Raw genomic sequence first — 24,146 nt, 5'->3', positions numbered from 1 at the left:
TGACTAGTGATGTTGAGCATGTTTTCTGTGCTTATTGGCCATTCATAGATCCTCTTTGGAGAAATGTCTATCCAAGTTCCTGGTCCATTTTTTAATTTGGTTGTCTAGTTTTTTGTTGTTGAGTTGTAGGCATTCTTTATATATTCTTGATATTAATCCCTTATCAGATACATAATTTGCAAATATTCTCTCGTATCCTGTGTGTTGTCTTTTCACTTTTTTTTTTTTTTCGAGATGGACTCTCACTCTGTTGCCCAGGCTGGAGTGCAGTGGCATGATTTCAGTTCACTGAAACCTCTGCTTCCCAGGTTCAAGGGATTCTCCTGTCTCAGCCTCCAGAGCAGCTAGGATTACAGGCACTTGCTACCACGTCTAGCTAACTTTTGTATTTTTAGTAGAGACAGGGTTTCACCATGTTGGCCAGGATGGTCTTGATCTCCTGACCACGTGATCCAAATGCCTCGACCTCCCAAAGTGCTGGGATTACAGGCATGAACCACTACGCCCGGCCCACACTTTCTTTTTACTTTTTTTGTTTGTTTGTTTTTTGAGATGGAGTCTCGCTCTGTTGCCCAGGCTGGAGTGCAATGGCGCTACTTGGCTCACTGCAACCTCTGCTTCCCAGATTCAAGTGATTCTCCTGCCTCAGCCTCCCGAGTAGCTGGGATGACAGGTGTGTGCCACCACACCCAACTAATTTTTTGTATTGTTTAGTAGAGAGGAGGTTTCACCATGTTGGCCAGGCTGGTCTTGAACTCCTGACCTCAGGTGATCCACCCGCCTCGCCCTCCCAAAATGTGGGGATTACAAGTGTGAGCCACTGCACCTGGCCCACACTTTCTTAATAGTATTCTTTGATGCACAACAATTTTAAATTTTGATGTGGTCTAATTTATTTATTTATTTTTCATTGCCTGTGCTTTTGGTGTCATATCCAAGAATTAATTGCCAAATCCAATGTTATGAGAATTTTCTCCTTTTTCTCCTAAGAGTTTTATAGTTTTAGCCCTTACATGTAGGTCTTTGATCCATTTTGAGCTAATTTTTGCATATAGCATAAGGTAGGAGTCCAATTTTATTCTTTTGCTTGTAAAATTCAGTTTTCCTAGCACAATTTATTGTAGAAACTGTCCTTTACCTATTGAATAGTCTTGTCCCCCTTGTTGAAAATCATTGACCATGTATTTGAAGATTTCTGGACTCTCTATGCCATTCTGCTGGTCCACATGTCTGTCTTTATGTCAGTACCACACAGTTTTGATTACCACAGCTTTGTACTAAGCTTTGAAATGAAGAAGTGTGAGTCTTCCAACTTTGTTTTCCCTTTTCGAGATTGTTTTGGCTATCTGGGTTCCTTGAGATTCCATGTGAATGTTAGGATGGGTTTTTCTATTCCTACAAAATAATCAGATTTTAATAGAAACTACAATCAGTCTCTAGAAACAGAATCTCAAGAAATGAAATTATTTTACTCTGCTGTCAGAAATGAAGTTTAAAATGTATCTTGAAAAGCACTTTGGGTATAAATTTATGAAAACAAATGAATGACTAGCATTAGATCCTCCCTTTGAAACAATTCTTAGACTATTAGAACTTGTAGGAACTTTAGAGATCACTGTAGCTGAAGGCCCAGAAAGGTTAAGTTTTTCTGACTCTTTTCAAGTGCTATTTATGTTATAATACACAGCAAAAACACAAAACAGGCCCCTGCAACTCTATAGATGAGAAAAGGATCTCGAAAAGTGGAAAAGGCACAGAACGGGGTGAAGCATTGGAGAGTTGGATTGGTTCTGAGGACAAGTCCTCACTACTTCACAATTTGGCTAGCAGTCACCCAGAAACAAATTAAGTTGCACAGCCCTATTTCTGAAAAAGGCGTGGCATGGATCTGAATGCAAGAAAATCAGGTGCAGTTGTAGAGTTCAATTCTAGAAACTACGGGGAAAGCAACCATGGGAATCTTTGGCTGGCAGAAGTCCGGCCTGCATCATCAACATTCTTAGGGTTGTTTCTTTCTCACAGCTACGTCTCTCTACTCTGCCTGCCCCTGTCTTGCTATCCTACTCTCTACCCTAGCCTCAACCCTAGAGGGCAAAATGGAAGAGCAGGGAGCAAGTAATGAGAAAGCCTGCAGAGAACATGGCTGAGTCTCCACGCTGAAGTTCAAGGGAAGGTCAGAAGTAGGAGTCAGAAGAGCTGGATTTGAGCTTCATTTCTTTCTTTAGCTTGTTTGTGTTCCTGAAAAAAAGAAAAGAAAAGAAATCACTTTACTGTTCTTGACCTCAGCTTCCTCATCTGAAAATTGGGGAACTGCATTAGTTAAGATAACACTAGCTAATAATATGGCAGTGAAAGTCCCAAATCTCAGTACCTTAAGACAAAGGAAATTTCGCATTCACTTAAGGTCCACCTTGTACCAAAGATGGGGAGCCACTTCACAATATCATTCAGGAACCCAGGCTGGCACTGGCTCTGCCATCTTCAACTTGGCTTCCAAGGACACCTAGATGGCGACATCCAGCTGCCAGACGGAGTAGAGAAAGTGGAGTGAGGATTCTGTGAGAGGCGTCTATTCTAGGGACCCAGCCTGTAAATTGCATACATCATTTTTTGCACATTCAATGGCAGCATCCCACTGCAAGGAAGACTGGGAAACATAGATGAGCCATGTACCTGAGGGATAAGGGGAACAGGCTTCGTGAGTAGCAAGTCAGCCTCTGTCATAGGAGCCCAACATCTGCTTCGTAGGGGTCATGGGATTGTTTTGACTTTTAATTAGATAGTAGGTATCAAAATGCTCTGAAATATCAACATTGCCACACAATGTGTGGAAGTGATGATAATTGTGATAACAATGATTCATCACTGGTCCAATAAATAATTGTGTAACACCTAATATATGCTCTGAGCACTGGAAATTGAGCATTTGCAGACCTTGCACTTCTTTTTTTTTTTTTTTTTTTTTTTTTTTTTGAGACGGAGTCTCGCTCTGTCGCTCAGGCTGGAGTGCAGTGGCGGATCTCAGCACACTGCAAGCTCCGCCTCCCGGGTTTACGCCATTCTCCTGCCTCAGCCTCCCGAGTAGCTGGGACTACAGGCGCCCCGCCACCTCGCCCAGCTAGTTTTTTGTATTTTTTAGTAGAGACGGGGTTTCACTGTGTTAGCCAGGATGGTCTCGATCTCCTGACCTTGTGATCCACCCGTCTCGGCCTCCCAAAGTGCTGGGATTACAGGCTTGAGCCACCGCGTCTGGCCGACCTTGCACTTCTAAGCCTTGCTGCTCTCAGTGTGGTTCATGGACCAGCAGCATCATCATTTCCTGGGGAAGTATTGGAAGGGCCGAAGCTCAGAGCCCGCCCTAGATGCACTCAGTCAGAATCTGCATTTTAACGAGCGCCTCCGGCAGCCTGTATGCACATTGCAGGTGTGAGAGTAAGTTCTAGTAAGGGGAAATGAGGACATGGGTCCAGCAGCCCAGGTTACCCGCTGACAATGTGGAAGGACTGTGGAGTCCAATGATCCAGACTGAATCCTGGCTCTCCCATTCGTTACCTGCATCATCTCGGGCAAGATCCTCAGCAAAGTCTCAGTTACCCCAGCAGGAGTCATTAATCACAGTGTTTGCTTCTCAGGGTTGTCAAATGAGACAAATTACCAAATAAGGCCATCCACGTGAAGTCCTGTTCACAGTGCCTGGCGTGCAGTTTGTGTTCAATACATGTTAACTAGCATTAATCATTTAATCTGTTAATGTTGCCACAAATTGATCCCGTTACCTTCCACAAACCAACCCCAGCACAAGGACAGCAAACACATGGCGTGTGTTTCACTACTTTAGTCTCCCGTGTCCATGATAGATGTTGATGATCAATCAAGACATACTTTCTCCTAGAGCCCAGACTTGCCTTAGAATCTGTCTCACACAAGTCTCCAGATAGCTATTACTAATTAATGGAAGCAGGTATGCAAGATAAAAGCCATTGGCTATCCCTGGTTGACTTGGGCATTCCCAAAGACCAGATTTTCCCTTTACTCTCTGCAACTCTGATATTCTTGTTAGTGGCTGAAATGGAGACAAGGAAAGGCAGGAGGGCAAAGACCTGCAGTAAGTTTCCCATCTGGGAGCTTATGAGAATGATAGAGTCATCAGCAAATCAGGGGACTCAAGAGAGAGAGAGCTGCCCTGAGGAACGTGCTCAACCAGGAGTATGTTAAATGTGAGGCATCTTTAAGACCTCCAAGCAGACATATCCAGAAGGTAGTTGAAAATACAGGTCTGGATTTAGGAGAAACATCTGAGTTGGAGACAAAGACCTGGACACCATATGTGGCAGAAACGGTTGATGATCCAACAACTCTCTCCCTTTTCTCAGCTAACTGTGCCCCATGTTTGTTCACACGTCGAGTGGTCACATTTTCAGAGGAGGCTGGTTCCTAGTCCAGCCTTAGACCCTAGCAAAATCTTGATTAGCCCAATACAATCACAGAGAATTCCATTCCCTTGGCCAGTGTTTAAGATTGGAAACATAATACAGGTCTGGACAATGAAATGCTGGAGGAAGTGTGCAAGGAGGATTTGAGAAAAGTCATCTTTATTTTTAAAGGGATAAAAAGAAACAAAAAGAGCATCTCCCCTGCAATTATGGCTCTGGGAGGAGGCATTGCCAGAAGCTGCTGCAGCCATCCAGCGACCATGAGAGGACATGGCTGAGGCCAAAACCAACATGCTAAGGATGGCAGAGCAGAAAGATGCAAGGAAACTGGGTCTCTGATGATATCACTAGCCCACCAAGTTATCCAATCCTAGAAACAACCACAGGACTCCTGTCCTTCTTGTTTAAACCAGTTGAGCCAAGGTCTCCATTACCTGCTGCTAAAAGTATTCCAAGCAATCCACCATCTCTGCAGATAAACATCCACCTAACAGAGATGCCCGCTAACGCCATGGATGTGTCTGTAAACCTCAGTGCAGTGTGCACAGGGAGGAAAAAGGCAGTGGGAAGAGCCCATAGTACAGAGGGAGAGAAGAACAGGAAAGAGCACGGGAGAGAGAGAAAGAGCACCACCAGGGTGGGAAGAGGACCAGAGCACACTCCGCCATGCCAGCTCAGGCCACGAAGACGGTCAAGAAAACATTCATGACAAGCAGAATGAAATCGTGTGTGGAACTAAAGCTGGACTAGTTCTGCAACAACAGAGCGGTGCAGACGCCAGTGGCAAAAGAGGGAGGGGAGAGTTGTATGTTGGCTGACTGACACTACCTGTCTCATGAATTGCCTGTTTGACAGCTGTGGTCCTCCTCACTGGCCACTTCATGGCGGTCAGGATAACCCTGGTGTCTAGGACTTGGGAAACGGTGACCTTTGGGGTGAGAAAGAAGCAGCCCTCTGTGGATGTGAAAGTCATATGCCCACGGTCTCCTGGGACCGTGGAGTTTACAGAATGCTGCCCATTGTCAGAGCAAGAGTCCCGACACCTGGTCCTGACCCTATCTTCTTCAGACAGAATATGAAACACAGAGCTGTGTTTATCAGCTGTGTGAGTTTTGTTTATCACTTGATGGAAACCACTTTGTTGCATTCTTGTTACCAGTACAGGGAGCAGCCCCAAGCTTCCTGGTCCTCTCCTCCCTCCCTCTTCCTTCCTCTTTGTTCCCTTAGTGTTGCTATACCCTGGGCTTCCTGACCTTCAATCACATGGTTCCCACTGTTGCGAATGTCCTTCCTCCTCATCCCATCTCTACTTGGTAAAATCCCTTTCTTGTCCTTCAAGACTGACACCTCCTCCGTGAAGCCCTCCCCAGTCTCCACAGGGGAACATCACCCCTAGCGTTTCAGCACTCCTGTTCCACTTGGGTGGAACCTCTGTTTCCCTAAGTACTGGGGAGGAAGTGTTTGGGGCCTGTGTGGTCTCCTGGGAGACAAGAACATAGACCAAGAAATAAACCCAGCTATACACGTAAACACAAAGCCTGCGCAAAGTCTGTCCCATGTAAGTGCAGAGGGGGACACAGTGGGGAGAGAAAAATATCTGGACCCTCTCCTCCCACCTACAAAATAGCCCTGCCCCTCTTCCTTTCTGAGATTATCTTTAGGGTAGAACAACCTTGGCAAAGTGGACTGCGTAGCCCCCCAGACACTGACTACGAGCAGCCCTCCCAGGCCCCAATATGCACTGTCTGCCTTCCCCACCTTCCGAGAGCAAGTGACCTGACAGGCCTCCAGACAAATGCCCACTGCCTTTGGGCCAGCCTTGCTCTGAGCCTTCCCTCCTCTTGGCCTCTCTCCACCTCGGCAGCCCCTCTCCTGGGCTCCAGTCCCAATGTCTGACCACTCTCTCCTTATCCCTTTCTCATTCTTTATCTGTTACTGTTTCTTTCTCTGACTGCCCATCTCTCTCAGACACTGTCCTTGTCCTTCCTCACCTCTCTTCCTCACTCCCTAGTCTCACTGACTGAAGTGAAAATCTTCCAAAGAAAACAGATGGTTTTCCTTGCACACAAGAAGTGAGAGGTTGCTAACAGATCCTGGGAAACTAGGAAGCAGACCCCAAGGAGACGAGATTTTAGGCTATACTGAGTCTCACAGAAACTTACACATGTTCTAACTATTCCGGGTCTAACTGCAGACCCAGTTAGAACTTGGGGTGAAAGCATCTATCAGGATCTGAGAATCCTGAGCCAGAAATACAAACTGTCCCCTGAAGCTGGTGGCCTATTTTTTTTTATTATGCACCTCTATCAGTTAAAAAATGGACAGTCCTCTCGATATATGCATTTCTACTTAATGACAAATCATAAAATTAATAAGTAAATAAATAGAAATATCATCAGCTATAGCAAAGAATGCTCGTTGTCTCTCAATATCCTATTTACCTTCTACAGTATCAAGCCCCCGACATGTCAGGTGGGCCTGTAGCTACTCAAAATTCAGACTCTGTTTTCCATGCCTTAGCAGCTGGGCATGGCCATTTGGATTACGCTCTGGAGACTTCAGCAGAAGTGACGTGTACATTTTTGAACCTGCCCTGCTGTAGTTTGGATGTTTGTCCCCACAAACCTCATGTCAAAATTGGATCCCCAATGTTAGAGGTGTTTGGGTCATAAAGGTGGATCCCTAATAAATCGCTTGGTTCTGTTCTCACGATACTGAGTGAGTTCTCACTCTACTAGTTTCCTAGCTTCCGCCTAGGAAGTTTAAAACAGCCCGGCACTCCCCATCACCCGTCACTCATTGCTCCCTCTCTCACCATGTGATGTCTGCACACACCAACACCCCATCCCCTTCCTCCACGAGTGGAAGCAGCCTGAAGCTCTCACCAGAAGCAGATGTTGGTGCCAAGCTTCTTGCACAGCCTGCAGAACCGTGAGCCAACTAAATCCCTTTTTCTTTATAAATTATCCAGCCTCAGGTATTCCTTTCTTGCAACACAAATGGGCAAAGACAATCCCCTATACTTCACTTCCTTCACGCCGCCCCTGGAGCATGGACTGGGGAGCAAGCTCTCGTGGCCTCTGTGGATAAGGACAAATCTAAAACTGTGGAAGGAACAGGAAAAGGAGGACACAAGTCTTTGGATAGTCTGATGGAGCAGAGATGTCTTAGCGGCCTGGGTCATCTGCCTCTAGACACTTCTATCTAATTTGGGTGCTGCTGTCATGAAGCAGAATCTATATTTTAACTATGTTGTGTTTTTAGAATAGCATTGCGTACATCCCAAAACACCTTTAAAATATAGACTATGAAAATATTAGTATTTTAAAATCAGCTTTTAATTTTAGAATAAGCGTAGATTTAGAGAGAAGTTGTGAAGATAGTACAAAGGGTTCTTTTTTTTGTTTCTTGTTTTTGTTTTTTTTGTTTTTTTTTGAGACGGAGTCTCGCTCTGTCACTCAGGCTGGAGTGCAGTGACTGGATCTTGGCTCACTGCAAGCTCCGCCTCCCGAGTTTACTCCATTCTCCTGCCTCAGCCTCCCGAGTAGCTGGGACTACAGGCACCCGCCACCTCACCCGGCTAGTTTTTTGTATTTTTTTTGTAGAGACGGGGTTTCACTGTGTTAGCCAGGATGGTCTCGGTCTCCTGACCTCGTGATCCGCCCGACTTGGCCTCCCAAAGTGCTGGGATTACAGGCTTGAGCCACCGCACCCGGCCATACAGAGGATTCTTACATATCCCACACCCCGTTTCTCCTATTACCACTGTAATATCTTACACTACTGTAGCACACTTGTCACAGTTAGTGAACCAATATCGATATTGTTAACATATTATTAATAATAATTACACTGGTACATTGTTAATGTCACGCTATCATTACCATATTATTATTGGTACTTTATTATTAAAGCCCCTGCTTTACAATGGTATTTTCTTTTTTTGAGACAGAGTCTCACTCTGTTACCCAGGCTGGAGTGCAGTGGCACCATCAGGCTCACTGCAGCCTCAATCACCCAGGTGCAAGTAATCCTCCCGCCTCAGCTTCCCGAGTAGCTGAGGCCGCAGGTGTGTGCTGCTTTGCCTAGTGAAATTTAAAAAAAAATTGTAGAGAAGGAATCTCCCTATGTTGTCCAGGCTGGTCTTGAATGGTGGTGTTTCTTAAGTCAATAGTTTACCGTGCTCTTCCTAACCCCATCCATCTCGTGCAGTCCTCGTAGTGTATATACATCCCACGGGAGACTATTGTGGGAAACCGAGGACCAGAGAGACCGATATGGGGAACAGGAGGATTGTTTATTTAAGGTATGCACCGGCTCAGTGGATTCATATCCAAAAATCTGAGCTGGTGAGTAACTTCAATAAACAATCCTCCTGTTCCCCATATCGGTCTCTCTGGTCCTCTATTTCCCACAACAAGACCATTGCCTTTAATGCTTAAGCGCCTGTATCAAGGCCTGTCAGTCTTCTTCCTAGTCACACAACATAGGAATGAGGCACTGAAAGGGAGCATCAGGTGAAAAGAGGCCCAGCTTTCCATATTAGCATCCAAAGAGTTGAGGTACTGTGCAGGTACTGAGAAAGAGAGTGGTTGGTGTCACTAGGGATGAGTTCAGAAAGCTTCTTGGAAATGGTACCAGGGAAGCTAGGTGTCACTAGGAGAAACAAGGACTGATGGAGAGAAGGGTGTGGCATTTCCAAGGTGGAGACGAGCCCATGTGCGGACCCCGGGAGTGGGAAGGAGCAAAGGTGAGGTGTGGGTGGCAATGAGGTGGAATCTGGGTTGCCTGAGGGACGTGGGCTGGGAAGCAGCACAAAGCAAGGCTAAAAGTCAGAGTGATGGGTGGGAGACCTCAGCCCCGAGTCTTGGGTACTTTCCTTGTTGCAGAGCCTGTCTGCATTGCTCGAAGCCCAAGGCACTGTCTGTTCTGCCAGGCTCTGTGTGTCCTGGCTCCTCATGAAAGCAGTGGGAATTTTCCTTGACCCTTGGGGGCCCATGTGTCTGGAGGGCAGCCATCATTTTGGAGAAAATTTATAACAAGACTCCCATTTCCTGGACAGGCCATGAGATAAGAGCTATCAGGAGAATTAAGGTTTTTTTTTTTTTCTGAAATATAGATTGAATGTATCCAGAGCATACATGACACATCCCTTACTGACAGCTTCTGTTTAAATTCTGATTCCCAGAAAAGAGGAGGAAGAACAAGATTTTTTTTTTTTTTTTTTGAGATGGAGTCTCACTCTGTCGCCCAGGCTGGAGTGCAGTGGCCGGATCTCAGCTCACTGAAAGCTCCGCCTCCCGGGTTCACGCCATTCTCCTGCCTCAGCCTCCCGAGTAGCTGGGACTACAGGCGCCCGCCACCTCACCTGGCTAGTTTTTTTTTGTATTTTTAGTAGAGACAGGGTTTCACCGTGTTAGCCAGGATGGTCTCGATCTCCTGACCTCGTGATCCGCCCGTCTCGGCCTCCCAGAGTGCTGGGATTACAGGCTTGAGCCACCGCGCCCGGCCTAGAACAAGGTTTTATGTGGCTGTGCAGGCAAGATGCCTGCGGATTGGAGGAGTTCAGGAAGCAGTGCCTCTGAGATCACCTGCATTTTTTTCTCATTTGAGGACAAATTAACCCAGGGAGTTGTGCCTGATGGCCCAGCATCCTCACTATCACCTAGGTCTGGTCTGTAGAAACAGGGAAGAATGAGGAGGTCACAGATAGTCTTGAAGGACGGAACATAAGGCCTCATAAATACCTGGGGTTGTGAAACCACCTGCTTATTTGTGTAGACTGTGAGCACCCCTGAGGATAGAGTATGGGTCTTACTCATTTTAGATCTCCAGCCTAGTGCCTGGCATGTAATATGTGTTCAGTCAATGTGTTGAATGAATTGTCTTCCCAACCACCACTTACCTCACTCGTGGCAGAATCAATGGGAGCCTGGGTATCCTGAGCCTTGGGTCTCAGCATCCTGTTCACTACACTGAATTGCTTCTGGACCTCAGTCTCACTTATCAGAAGTTCCAGCTACTTTCTGGTTCTGCCTGCCATCTTGCCCCTCCACCCCGAGAATATCCACACTAGCCTCCTCCTCTGGTGCCTCACCTGAGCTGATCAAAGTATGTGCTAACCAAGGCAGTTGTGTTTGCAGGGCTGCTGCTCATCTGGGCTGGTTAACATCTATCAGGCTGGGCTCTGGCTCCAGGCAGTCTTCTTGTAAATGGGAAGGTACAAATGAGTACAGATGGCATTGCTCAAACCAATAACTTTCCATGGATCCATAGAGGACAATGGTCTCCCCATGGGTCCACATACCACAGGGGTGCACAAGACACATGGGGTTAGGAAGAACAAGGTAAACTTCTACTGATTTTAAGAATACCACCATATAGCAGAGGCTTAGTTAATAATAATATATCAGCGTTGGTTCATTAATTTTGACAAATGTACTACAGTAGTGTAAGGAGGCCGGGCGTGGTGGCTCACACCTGTAATCCCAGCACTTTGGGAGGCCGAGGCAGGCGGATCACGAGGTCAGGAGATCAAGACCATCCTGGCTAACACAGTGAAACCCCGTCTCTACCAAAAACACAAAAAAATTAGCCGGGTGTGGTGGCGGGTGCCTTGTAGTCCCAGCTATTTGGGAGGCTGAGGCAGGAGAATCACTTGAACCCGGGAGGCAGAGGTTGTGGTGAGCCAAGGTCGTGCCATTGCACTTCAGCCTTGGCAACAAAGCAAGACTCTGTCTCAAAAAGAAAGAAAAAAAAGATATTAATAGTAAGGAATATGGGTGTGGAGTACAAGGGAACCGTCCACCTGGAGGATGAACTACAAAATCTTTAGGGTAGAATTAAAGTCCTCCGTAATCGGGCTGGAGCCCCTGTATCTCCAGCAACATCTTTTATGCTCTCACTTAAATCCTTACTCTGATCATCTACTTCCCCCTCAAACATCCATGGCTCGGTCAAATCTAATATTGACCATTTTTCAGACACGGCATTTCCCTTGCCTGTGCTCTAATCTCCCCATGCCTGGGAGTGCCATCTATCTATCTCTCCCGATGAAAATCCTAAATTCTGAGTAAAATTCCATCCCCTTTTAGCTTTCCTGACTCCTCTTCTACCGGCTGGGTGGTGATGAGACTCTCTCCATCCTCTGCATTTCCATAGCCACACTTACTCCCCAGTAATATAGTTAGTTTTATATACACCTGTGTCCAGCAAGAGACTGTGAGTTTTGAGGGCCATGGATGTGGCCTCGTTTTCTGCCTCCCTCACGTGGGATGGCCCTGGCACAGTCTACACTGAGGAAGGGTGAGGGCAAGGGCGAGTGGTCAGTAGCATTTTCTCTGTGTTGAAAGAGTAGCACTTTCTTATTAGTTCACACTATGCATGAGAATATCCCAAATGGACCACCCTTCCCTTAAGCTTGGTGAGACCATTACTGTGCAAGGAGTTGAGGATCTTGCTTGGGAATCATGAGATTGAGCAGGGTCATTTGAATTAGCCTGTCTGTCTGCAGAAGCATCTAGACATGGGAGGCGGAGGCTGTTTAGGGCCCAGGCTGGGAGAAACTGGCTGGCCCAGTCCCTAGGAAAGTTGCCCAGATACCCAAGTGGGCAGGAGAGCTGAGTTATGAATTCACAGGAGGTTGAATGGCTCCTGAAGAGGAAAGGAAGCGAGTCCCTGTGAAGGGCCCCAGCCCCTCTCCTATTTCTCTCCTCCTCCCCATATCCCATTGCGGGGTTTTCCCTGCTACGTGGAAGCTGTGCATGCTCATGCTCCTCCCACTTGCTACTTCTTCCCTCCTGGAAAGGTCTCTGGATATGCACCCTGAGAAGACACATGAGTGGGTTGTAGCAAAATCGAGGGTATGCTGTTTGAAATCATAAAGGGCCCTAAAGAAACCCAGTGGCCCCCAGAAAGTCACTGAGCCCAGAGCTTTAACAGAGCTAGTTCCCATCAGTGGCCTTATCCTAAAATCCTCCATGCCGCCCTCCCCACATTCTCTCTGTGCCTTTTCCCTCCAAATGCTGCTGGGATCACTGGATGGAAGGCGCTTGGCAGCTCTATGGCTTTCCCAGGCTCTACTAGGCCCGTAGACTCTGGGTACTGGTAACCTCTGCTCTGACACAGCCATGACCCTTGGGCTTATGACCAGAATCATTAAATCCATCTTTCTCTTCCTCTGCAAAGGGGGTGGAATGGACTGGCTTCTAAGAAGCAGCTGGATTTCCCTGCAGTGTTTGACTTCAGAGTGGGCAAGAAAAATAGAGTAGCCTGGGAAGAGCTGGCCGTGCTTCCCTCAGAAAGGCTCATCTCAAAACCACGACTAGCTTTTTCTCCATTAGCTGTGAGATCCCCCACTGTCTCAGAAGGAAGTATTGGATCATGCACACTATCATAAGGAAGAATTGGCCAGGATATTACAAAATCATGAAGAACCCCAAACAATCCTGGATGGCTTTGGAGAACGTTATGATTTTCTTTTATTTTCCTGAAGCTGACTTTCCTGACACTAATGAATATTAAAATCCATGCATTCCCTGGTCGGGGATAGGGGAAGCTGATTCCTGATGAGAACTGGCTACAGACGCGTCTCAAAATAGACATTCTACGTGGCAATGTCCAGGAAGCCATTCTCTGGAAAGTTTTTAAAAAGTCACAGGAATAGAGGAGAGTCTAAGAGCTGTATGTGTTTAATATTTTCTCTGCTTTGAAAACAAAACCAGTCATAAAGTATCAATGCTGGAAGACTATTGAATCTTAACCCTTCCTCATGTAGATGAGGAAATTGGAACCCACATGGTGGGTAGACTCGGTAGGCTGCAGCTGAAATATGATGGCACATTTCCTCTCATCAAAACCTTAAGTCGTATATTCTTATACCACCTGAAAACCCACCTACCCAGTGCCCCTCACCAATGGCTCTGCAACTCCGCATAGATTTCTGCCCAATGGCTATTTTTTGCACCTGCTGAGTTTGCCTTTTTTGTATGTGTCATAATGTACATTTTAACGACTTATTTCCCCTGGTAACCTAGAAGCTAGAAAAAACTGGGGCCTTTGGGATTCTTCTTGTAAACTCCATGTTAATGACTTATTAGTGTCTTGGCAAAAATACCTAATGACTTCTAACTAACCTCCTACTGACAACTATCTCAGGGTTTAAGTTCTGACTCTGCTAGTTTCCAGCTATGCAATCTTCAGCAATTGACTTAACTTCCCTGTAGAAGTGGTACCTTTGCTTGGCAAAGGAGGGTTTTAGCCCCCATGATTGTCATAGCCACTCTCAAACATGCAATGTGTGGAGTAAAAGCAACACAGAGCAAAAATCAGCTTTGGGACAAAACCTCCTGGTACCCCTGCAACCAAATTGTAATCCATAAATCCCTGCCATAGGTTAACATTCTAGAGCTGCCACTGCTCCCTTCCTCTAAATTTCCTTATCTGGAAAAGAGGGGAAATAATAGATTGTAGGGTTTTTAAATTGATATGTAATATTTTACATATTTATAGGGTACATGTGATATTCTGTTGCATGCATGGAAAGTGCAATGATCAAGTTAGGATATTTGGGGTATATATCACCTTGAGTATTTTTTCATTTCTATGTGTTGGGAACATTTTAAGTTCTCTCTTCTAGCTACTTTGAAACAGACAATACATTATTGCTAACTATGGTAACCCTACTCTGCTGTCAAACATTAGAACTTATTCCTTTTATCTAACTGTTATGTTTGTACCCATTCACCAACCTCTCTTCTTTTCCTAACTCCCACCACCCACACACCATTCCCAGCCCCTGATAAACATCATTCTACTTTCTACTTCCATGAGATCAACTATTTAAGCTCTCCCACATATGAGCGAGAACACACTAAATTTGTCTTTCTGTGTCTAGCTTACTTCACTAAACACAACAACCTCCAGTTGCATCCATGTTGCTGAAAATGATATGATTTCTTTTTTTTTATGGCCAAATTCCATTGTGTATTTATACCACGTTTCCTTTATCTATTCCAAGTGTCTGTCCCTTGGTGGACACTTAGGATTATTCCATATAATTGCTATTGTGAATAGTGCTGCAAAAACATGTGAGTGCAGGTATCCCTTTAATATACTGATTTCCTTTCTTTTGGATAAATGTCTAGAAGTGGGATTGCTGGATTGTATGGTAGTTCTGTATTGAGTTTTGTGAATAATCTCCACACTGTTCTCCATAATGGCTGCACTAATTTACCTTCCCACCAACAGTATTTAAGAGTTCTCTTTTCTCCACATCTTCACCTGCATCTGTTATTTTTTTGTCTTTTTAATCACAGCCATTCTAACTGGGTTAAGATGATATGTCACTGTGGTATTGATTTGCATTTTTCTGATGATTAGTGATGTTAAGTATTTTTTACATAACATTGACCATTTGTCTTCTTTTGAGAAATGTCTTTTTATGTCCTTTGCCAAATTTTTAATGGGATTATATGTTTGTTTGTTTACTGTTGAATTGTTTGAGTTCCTTGTATATTCTGAATGCTAGTCCATTATTGGATAAATAGTTTTCTCCCATTCTGCAGGTTTTCTCTTTACTCTGCTGATTGTTTCCTTTGGTGTGAAGAAGTTTTCTTGTTTAATGTAGTCCCATCTATCTATTTTTGGTTTTGTTGCCTGTGCTTTTGAGGTCTCAGTCATAAAAGATTGCCTAGACCAATATTCTAAAGTGTTTTCCTTAAGTTTTCTTCTAGTATTTTTATAGTTTCAAGTCTTATGTTTAAGTCTTTAATCCATCTTGAAATGATTTTGTACACGGTGAGATAAGGGCTCAATCTCACTTTTCTGCATATGGATGTCCAATTTTCTCAATACCATTTATTGAAGAGAGTACCCTTTCCCCAATGTATGTGCTTGGCACCTTTGTCAAAAATCAATTGACTATAAATAAGTGGATTTATTTCTGGATTCTCAATTCTGTTCCATTGGTCTATGTATCTGTTTTTATAGTAATACCATGCTGTTTTGATTACTATAGCTTTTTAAATTATTTTGAAGTCAGATAGTGTGATGCCTCCAGCTTTGTTCTTTTTGCTCAGGATTTCTTTGGCTATTCAGGCTCTTTTTGGTTCCATACAAATTTTAGGATTTTTTTTATATTACTGTGAAAAATGACATTGGAAATTTGATAGGGATTGCATTGAATCTACAGATTGCATTGGGCAGTATCATCATTTTAATGACATTAATTCTTCTAATCCATGAGCATGGGATGTCTTTTTTTTTTTTTTTTTTTGAGACAGAGTCTCGCTCTGTCGCCCAGGCTGGAGTGCAGTGGCCCGATCTCAGCTCACTGCAAGCTCCGCCTCCCGGGTTTACACCATTCTTCTGCCTCAGCCTCCGGAGTAGCTGGGACTACAGGCACCCGCCACCTTGCCCGGCTAGTTTTTTGTATTTTTTAGTAGAGACGGGGTTTCACCGGGTTAGCCAGGATGGTCTCGATCTCCTGACCTTGTGATCTGCCCATCTCGGCCTCCCAAAGTGCTGGGATTACAGGCTTGAGCCACCGCGCCCGGGGGGATGTCTTTTTAATTTGTGTCCTCTTCAATTTCTTTCATCAGTGCTTTGTAGTTTTCCTTGTAGAGATCTTTTACATCCTTAGTTAAATTTATTCCTAGATTTTTTTTACAACTGTTGTAAATGAAATTGCCTTCTTGATTCTTTCTTCATTATTGGTTTATAGAAATACTACTGATTTTTGTATGTTGATTTTGTTTCCTGAAACTTTACTGAATTTATCAGATCTAAGAGTTTTTTGGTAGAATCTTTAGATTTTTTATATATAAGATAGAACCATCAGCAAAGAAGGACAATTTGACTTCTTTCTCAATTTAGATGCCTTTTATTCCTTTTTCTTGCCTAATTGCTCTGGCTAGGACTGCCGGTACTATGTTGAATAGGAGTGTTGAAAGTGGGCATCTTTATCTTGTTTCACTTCTTAGAGGAAAGGCTTTCAGCTTTTCCCTATTCAGTATGATGTTAGCTGTGGGTTTGTCACATATGGCCTTTATTATGTTGAGGTATGTCCCTTCTATACATAGTTTGTTGAGAGTTTTTAATCATGAAGCACTGCTGAATTTTATCAAATGCCTTTTCTGCATCTATTGATATAATTATATGGTTTTTGTGATTTATTTGTATTGTTTTTCAGAATTCTCTTGTATCTCATTGTGATTCTTTAGTATCGATATTTTAAATTCTTTTTCCAGGATCTCATGAATTTCTTTTTGATTGATATCTGTTGTTGCACAATTATTGTGTTCCCTTGGAGGTGTCATATTTCCTTGCTTTTTCATGTTTTCTGTGTCTTACGTCTGCTCATCTAATGTTTAACAGTAGTTTCTTCCAATTTTTTGAATTTGCTTTTGTGGAGAAGGACTTTTTCCTGAAGAGGTACCTATGGTGGTGGTTGGGTAGAGCACTTTGGCTTTGATTCTGGGTACACACAGTAGTGCAGTTTCTGTATAATTTTTTTTTGGCTGTAAACAGCATCAATGGTGCCTGTCATTTCTTCAGTGGCTTAGGGTGCAGTTGGTAGAGGAAGCTGTGGTGAAGTTTTTTTGGGGACCAGGATGCCAGGTGGGTCAATCGTTGGGCCCCAGTGATGGCGGCAGTAGTGTGAGTGTGCCTGTCCTTGAGTGCCAGGGTGGCACTGGTGTTAATGAGTCTGGGCAGGCCGTTTCTTGGGACTTTAAGTGGCTTGCTTGCATTCTAGCAATGGCAGCGGTGGATCAGGCATATGGGCAGATTCCCGAGTTCCTGGGTGGTGGACATGGAATGGGTGATGGTAGTAGCAGTGGCAGGACAACCCTCTGGGACCTAAGCGGTTCACCCTGATGTGGGCAGTGGCTGCAATGAGTTGGGAGGACCAGTCCCAAGACTCAGAGATGGCATGTGCAGGTGGGTGCCAGCTGCAGTGGTAGTGGCAGATTGGGTAAGCCTGACCTTAGGCCCCCAGGAGAAGTGCTTAGGTATCAATGGCGGTGGACTGGGCTGATTGCTCCCCAGGGCCCTAGACAGTGTGCATGGGTACTGGGGGTGGTGCAGGGCCATGTGGATCTGACCTTAGTCTCCCCGGTGGTGCATGCAGGTGCTGACTGTGGTAGCAGAAGCAGGGTAATCTCCTGGTTGCCACAGAATGCTCAGGTGGGGACAGCTGATGAGAGCCATCCTTCAGGCCAATGCAACATTCTCCTAGCTGCGCTCCCTGCTACTGGGAAGGGTGGGGTTGCGTTCCTGTGGAACAGTAGTAGGCAGGCAGCTGGAGAATACAGGCTTTGCTCTCACCTCAGCTCTACAGCATCCTACAGGGGCAGTGGTTATGGGCAGTGAAATTTGTCCTTGGGGTGCATGCAAATGCATAGCTGCCCATCTGCTGGTGGGGATCTTGAGATAGTTGCTCATGGCCCCTGTCTTGGCCCCAGAAGCAGAGTAGGATGCAGTGTGTGAGGGCTGAGCTCTCAAAGTGGCACCATGCTGTAGCTGCCTAGGACTCGGGTTTGTGACACCCAGCCTGAGCTCCCCCTCTGGAGCAAGCCTCTGTGTGGTCTCCAGATAGCTCCTTATGTTAGACTTGGGGCCTATGAGGGTCAAGGTGCTCTCGCATGGCTAGGATTGTAGGAGTCCGCAGCAGGCATGTGGACCACTTACCCTTTCCCCACAAGTAGAGAGCCTCTCCAGACTCACAACTGATCCTGGCCTAGCAGGCTGCCTTGCTTCTCTTTCCTTCCCAGCCAAGCAGGCTGCCTTGCTTCTCTCTCCCCTTCCTTGCTTTTGGTGTTTCCTGTCACTTCACTGTTGAATTCCAGTGTTCTCTCTTAGATGATCTATTTGAACTTGTATTATCTACTCGCTATGTTGGTTTCTCTCCGTGGAAAAGGTGAGTCCCAGATGCATCTTGAAGCCCCTCCATCTCTTACAAGGTTATTAAGGAATTTAAATAAGATAATCCACGTAAAGCACATGATACTTTGAAAAACTTTTCAGTACACATTAGTGTCAGGTACTGTAACTGTCTTTAGGGATTGGTGACAAATAAAACCTGGTCCCTACCCTCAAGCTGCTTGCAGGTCCATGGAACAGACAGAGATATGATTGATGGAGTAACAGAAGGATAGAGAAGGCAGTGTACCTGAACAGGTGTTTCCTAAGCAAGCATATGAGTGTCACACTAGCCAGAAGGACTGCTCTGTAAAAATAGCCAGAGGCTTTACACTGCGTGGCACCTTCAAGGTGTGTGAGTAATAAAGTAAGGGAAGTGAGAAGCAGCAGACAATGAGGCTGGGGAATGAGACATTGTGATGTGCAGTAAGGGCATGAACTTTGGAGTCAACAAGTCTTTGGTTCCAATGATGGCTCATCACAGACCAGATACATGAACACATCCCTTTACCTCTCCAAGAGCCATTTGGATGGAGGTTGCATCCACAGAGAGACGCATCCTTCAGGCCATGGCAACATTCCAGGAAAATGCTGACAAGGGGCTCAGCCACTCACGGAAACAGTGGGGATGCCAGTGGAAGGAGGGGGTTAAGAGACTCAGTGGGCATGGAGGCAAAATCAACATCCTGGAGAAACTTTAGATGGGGTGAATGATAGTAAAGAGGAATTGAGAGTGAAGCCCTTTTATAAAAGCTTTTGGGGCATGAATTAAAAGAAAAAAAGGAGAGTACATAGACAGCACATAAAAGTTAGCATTACTATTGCGCTTTTATAGATGAGTTTTCCTTTTGGAAAGAAATTTTGCCCCTCTCCCCTCCTTTCAGGTTGAGAAAGCTGAGGCCCAGAGTTGCCAGGTCACTCTTGCAATTGAGGTAGAGGTAGAGGGTGGAGGTAGAGGGTGAAGGTGGGGATACCCAGTGATGGGGCTGAAACAAGGATCAAGGTCTCCTTGAGCCAAAGTCATTGGTTCAATGGCCATGTGTAGAAATAGCGACACGCTTTCATTTTTAAAACCATATTAGGTGCTATTTAAGTTGGTCTTACCATGCTGTGTACCGTAGAAAGGGATACGGGCCCTTTCACGAGAGGCCAGTCAATGTCAGGGGCCAGACTGTAAAAATTGCGATCCAGTGCCTAGGAGGGTAAAACCAAGTCTGGAGGGCTGACCTTGAAACGCCAGAATCCTGAGGTGGTGGCAGTCACACCTCAGGTAGACCTTTGTGTCAACTCCATTTCCCTGCCCCCTGCACTGCGAGGCTACCTTGTTGCCTAGGGGGCCGGGCAGAAGAGAGAGCTGAGAGCGTGCCAACACACACCGGTGCCTGCAAGAGCAAACTGGAGAGTCCTCTCCGTCTGAGTGCCTCCCTGAGGGTGGAGCTAATGTGTACGAGTGAGGAGGACTGGGGGGAAGGGCCACAGGGGTCTCTGCACTCCAGGGGCAGCAAGGGAGGCCTTGAACTTTGCACATGATTCTAGTCAAGCAAGGCGCTTCCTCCACTGGAAGAGCCAGCCAGAGCCTGCCAGGCTCAACTCTGTTTCCCTCTGGTTTCAATGGGCAGGGCGCACCTTATGCCCTGCCTGCTGGCCCTGGACCTCTCCAGCATCCCACACACAGGTTCTCTGAGCCTCGTCCTGCCCCTGCCCAGAGTCCCTCATGCATTGTCTAAGCCGAGAGCAGGCGGCAGCCCCCAGGCCCAGCACAGGCTGGCAGGAGAAGGCTCTGACCCTGCTAGCGCTCCACCCCCCAGCTGTCGCTCCCCCTCCATGCCCACCGGCACCATTTGGCAGAGAGCGGCCCACCACCCCCACCCCAGCCTGGTCCAGCAGGCACAGCTTAAGTATCCACAGAAACTCTGCCTTTCCTGGGGTTTGGAGCAAGCCAGGCAGGGAGGGAAGGAGGTGGTTTCTGCCGGCCACAGGCCCAGCGACCACACTTCCCTCTGGGTTCCAACCGCCGCTGGTTGCTGGAGCCCCTCTCCTCCCAGGGCTTCTGGTGGGGGATGGCCACCGCCACTGCAGAGGCTTGGCAAATTCTGGCTGCCAGCGCTGGGGAAGCCTCGTGTAGGTTCCTATTCCTCCAGCCCCTGAAATCCAGGATAACACAAACCACACTTACGTGTCTCTTTTAACCTTTCTAAGAACTTTCCAAACGTTCTCTCCCTAGATCCTGTTTTCCCTACCAGGCAAGCAGGATGATTAAGATGAACCCTTTTTGACCAAAGGAGAAATGGAGACTAGAGAGGATGAAATGACTCACAGCTATATACTGGGTGTGGAACCCACGGGACCTTCCCTGTGCCACACCGTCACCAGCATCACACATTCCATACCCCCCTGCAGGTGCCACAGCGCACTCCCAAAAGCCACTGTGGAAACATCTTTGCCCTTTTCATAGTTTCCCCTAACACTGAAGAACCTGGAGGTGCTCCACTTAGGGAGTGCACGGGGCAGCCGAGGGGATGCAGTCCCCTTCTGGGCAGCCTCTCCAGGTCTGGGCACAGAACCTGCCCCCGCTTCTCTTCCAAAGAATGAAGCCCCTCCCAAGCCTGCTGGACTCACAGGCTTTGTGATCAATTCTGTGTCCTGCAAGGGTTTTTCTTTATTGACATGAAAACCCCATGGAAATTAGAAAAGACTGGGAAGGGTGAGGACGGATGAGAAAAAGGTGTGCAGCCTGATGTGTGGGCAAGGACAGGTGTGTCTGGAGTTTGCTCCATATATGCCCACCTCTCAGTCCCTTGTGTGGACTTACTGCCTTGGCCCTACTCTGGCTTGAGATGACAATGCCCCCAAGGCCAACACTCCTCCTCTCTCCTGAATCCACAGGGCCCACACCATTGAGTCCATGCCTCCGCCTCTGTGCAGGCCCTTCCCTAAACTCCCCAGATGACGAGCCTGAACCCTGGCCTTCAAGATCTCCAGAGAAGGACATGTCTGGATCTCTAGATTCAGATGGTTTCTGTCATCTTCCTTGGATCTAGCCAAAGTCTTTCTTCTGGATTTGTAAAAGATCTCTTCTTCAGAAGAGAAGATATCTGTGGAAGAGAGCAGGCATGGTGCCAACAGACAGGAAATGAAGTCACGATGCTGGTCATTTTCCTCTTCTCTTCCCTCTCCTCTCCCCCTCCTCCTTCCCCATCACCCCGCTGCGCCACCCTTGGGACCGCTTGTCAGATGTTTTCACTGTGATGAGCAATGCCTGCCTGTACAGTGCCTTTATGTGGTGTTGATTTTTGCCGTGAGCCTTCAGGCTTCTCCTTGTAGCCCTGACAAGGGAAATCCCATAATGAAGGATTTCACGGAGCTCTACAGGCTGGTGGAGGCTTTTCTTTCCATCTGTCATTTTACTTTAAGCCTTGACCTTTCTGTTCCCATGTGAGGCAGTACCAGGAAGGGGCTTGGGCTGGAGAGCAAACGTCTGGATTTGGACCCTGGATTGGGCTGCCAGTGAAGCAGAGAAGGTGGCCTAGGGTTTCCACAACATTAAAATAAGGAAGACAGTGCACTTTCCAGGCGGTGCGATGGTGGGGGCGGCGCAAAGATGGGGGATGGAGAGTGTAAATAAAGGAGAGCCCCTTTGCTTTAGAAGGAGGTCCTACATGGAAGTAGGAAGGCAGAATAGTGTAGGCGTCCCCCTCTCTGGCCACCTCTGGCCACTGAGGGATCCCATTATTACTGACGAAAGCAGAGGCTTCAGAGTCCAGAATATCTGGGTTTGAAGATTGGCTCCACCACTTGCTGGAGAGCTGGAGCCACGTGGCAAACAGCCTTGCTAAGCAACCCTGGGCAAGCGGCTTATTTCCTCCAACTCTCAGTTTCCTCGTGTGAACGTTAGAGGTCTCAACGCGCATGTCACAGGTTGCTCTGGGGCTAGAACAGGATAATGGCAGGTGCTTGGCAGAGCACCTGCACACAGGTGACGCTTAATCAAGAGTGGCCACAAGTTTGTTTCAGATGAGGATAGAACCTCAACATAAACTGGAAGATAACAGAAACCAAAACGCCCGGCCTTGGCCTCTCCCGGCTGAGAGAACCCCCCGAAACTCTCCAGAGGGGCCTCAAAGCAGGACAAAGAGCCAATAGGAAAGCAAGCTCGGGGCTTTGATGGCAGTAAAGGGCCATCTTCTGACCAACTTTCCCATGTCAGGTCGATAGGGAGACTGAGAAAAAAATTACAGTCTCCAAGGCTCCAAGACAAAATACCCACCCGGCACTGCTTTGAAAGGGCAAACCCTTCGAGATGCACAAGGATTTTGATTGTTTGAAATGTTGGTAACATTTCATCTTCCCAGAGACCTTGTTCATTTATCAGGGTTCTTAAAACCCTTTTGTTCATAAGCTGGTGGTGAGGACAGAAAACATTCTATCTAATATCAGAGCACAGCTGTTCAGCGACAGAAAGACTTAGGGGAAAAGCCCTTCAAAAAAAAAAAAAGGAAGGGGGGAAACACCAGGGCTATAAACATGGGAAAAGCGACTGTGGCTGAAAGAAGGCCTTGCAAGCAACAGCTGCCTCACAAGAATATGCTGTTTGGGGAAGTGTGAGAAAGAGAATCAGCACACTGACAGCAGGGCCTCTGCAAGGGCTGGGTAAACACTGGGACCAAGGCGAGGCCCCCAGAGCCGGGCTCCTCCTCTCTGTAGGGTTCCTGGCAGTTCTGCGCAAGGCCCCAACCAGGGCCCCTAAAAATGTTTGAAGTAGGTGTGGAGCCTTGAGTAACATCTTCTTAAGGGCCAGTGTGGCCGGAAAAAAAAAAAAAAAAAAAAGACCTAGTGGAAAACTCTGTCCATCCAATGCCACAGAAGACCAAGAAATATTTTCTAAAAAGGACTTTGACTGCTCCTGAAAGCACAAGACAGAGCGAGCAGAGTCAGGCCAAGGCAGGGACTGTGTGGCACTCGTCACCGGCTGAGTGAGGCCAGGACAGACAGTTCTGGGGTCTTGGATTCATTTTCAGCTCTGCATTTTTCAGTCGAGGGTCATGTTGATCTTCACGACTTCGAATAAAGGAACATCACATCCACATTTGTGAAATGTCTGAATAGTAGCATTTTTAAAAATGTGGTTTTGGTTCACGTTTCAAGGCAGATTCTAAAAGGGAATAAGGATAAAGTTCACAGAAGAAAATGTTCTCCACTGTGGATTACAGTCACCTTGTTACGTGATATTAGCATGTGATAGCTATTGCAAGCGGGAGCTCTAGAATCAGAAAGACCTGGGCTTAAATGCTGGTGCTGGGTGACCTTGAAAAATGTGTGTACACCTCTGTGCCTAAGATTCCCCATCAGTGCAATGAGAACCCAAGCATCTCCTCTACAGCGTTGTCATGATGGTTCCGTGAGCTTCTACGTAGGAAGTATCTGGAAGAGGGTTGGTCCTAGTGAGCTGCACAAAATTGAAGCTATAATTTTAACGAGATGGGAGTTATAATGAGATTTTGTTGCAGTAAAAAGAGCCAAGTCAGGAAGCGTGGGAGATCTGAGCTCGACCACTAATTAGATTCCATGCCACCTCTGGGCCTCAGTTTTCTCTGTTGGAGGCAAATTATACCTGTCTCCCTATCTGATGTGAAAGTTATGGTTGGCCAGGTGTGGTGGCTCACGCCTGTAATCCCAGCACTTTGGGAGACCGAGGCAGGTGGATCACCTGAGGTCATGAGTTCGAGACCAGCCTGGCCAACATGGTGAAACCCTGTCTTTACTAAAAATACAAAAAAAAAAAAAAAAAAAAGT

At 46.4% G+C, this 24,146-nt stretch overlaps 1 long non-coding RNA gene across 1 annotated transcript in view; it reads right to left on the bottom strand.

Moving 5' to 3' along the window:
- Positions 1–1,576: 1,576 nt before the first annotated feature.
- Positions 1,577–24,146, bottom strand: part of LOC139356916 (uncharacterized) — a 51,038-nt gene continuing 28,468 nt past the window's right edge. The window contains exons 4-5 of the long non-coding RNA XR_011609448.1: positions 2,372–2,521; positions 1,577–2,238 (exon numbers count right to left, since the gene is read on the bottom strand). This is a non-coding gene — a long non-coding RNA (uncharacterized lncRNA). The remainder of the gene's footprint in view (positions 2,239–2,371; positions 2,522–24,146) is intronic.

The sequence above is a fragment of the Macaca nemestrina genome, chromosome 10 (genome assembly GCF_043159975.1).
Source record: "Macaca nemestrina isolate mMacNem1 chromosome 10, mMacNem.hap1, whole genome shotgun sequence".
Taxonomy (NCBI): Eukaryota; Metazoa; Chordata; class Mammalia; order Primates; family Cercopithecidae; genus Macaca; species Macaca nemestrina.
The sequence above is the reverse complement of the archived record's forward strand: the minus strand, read 5'-3'. Positions and strand labels throughout refer to the sequence as shown.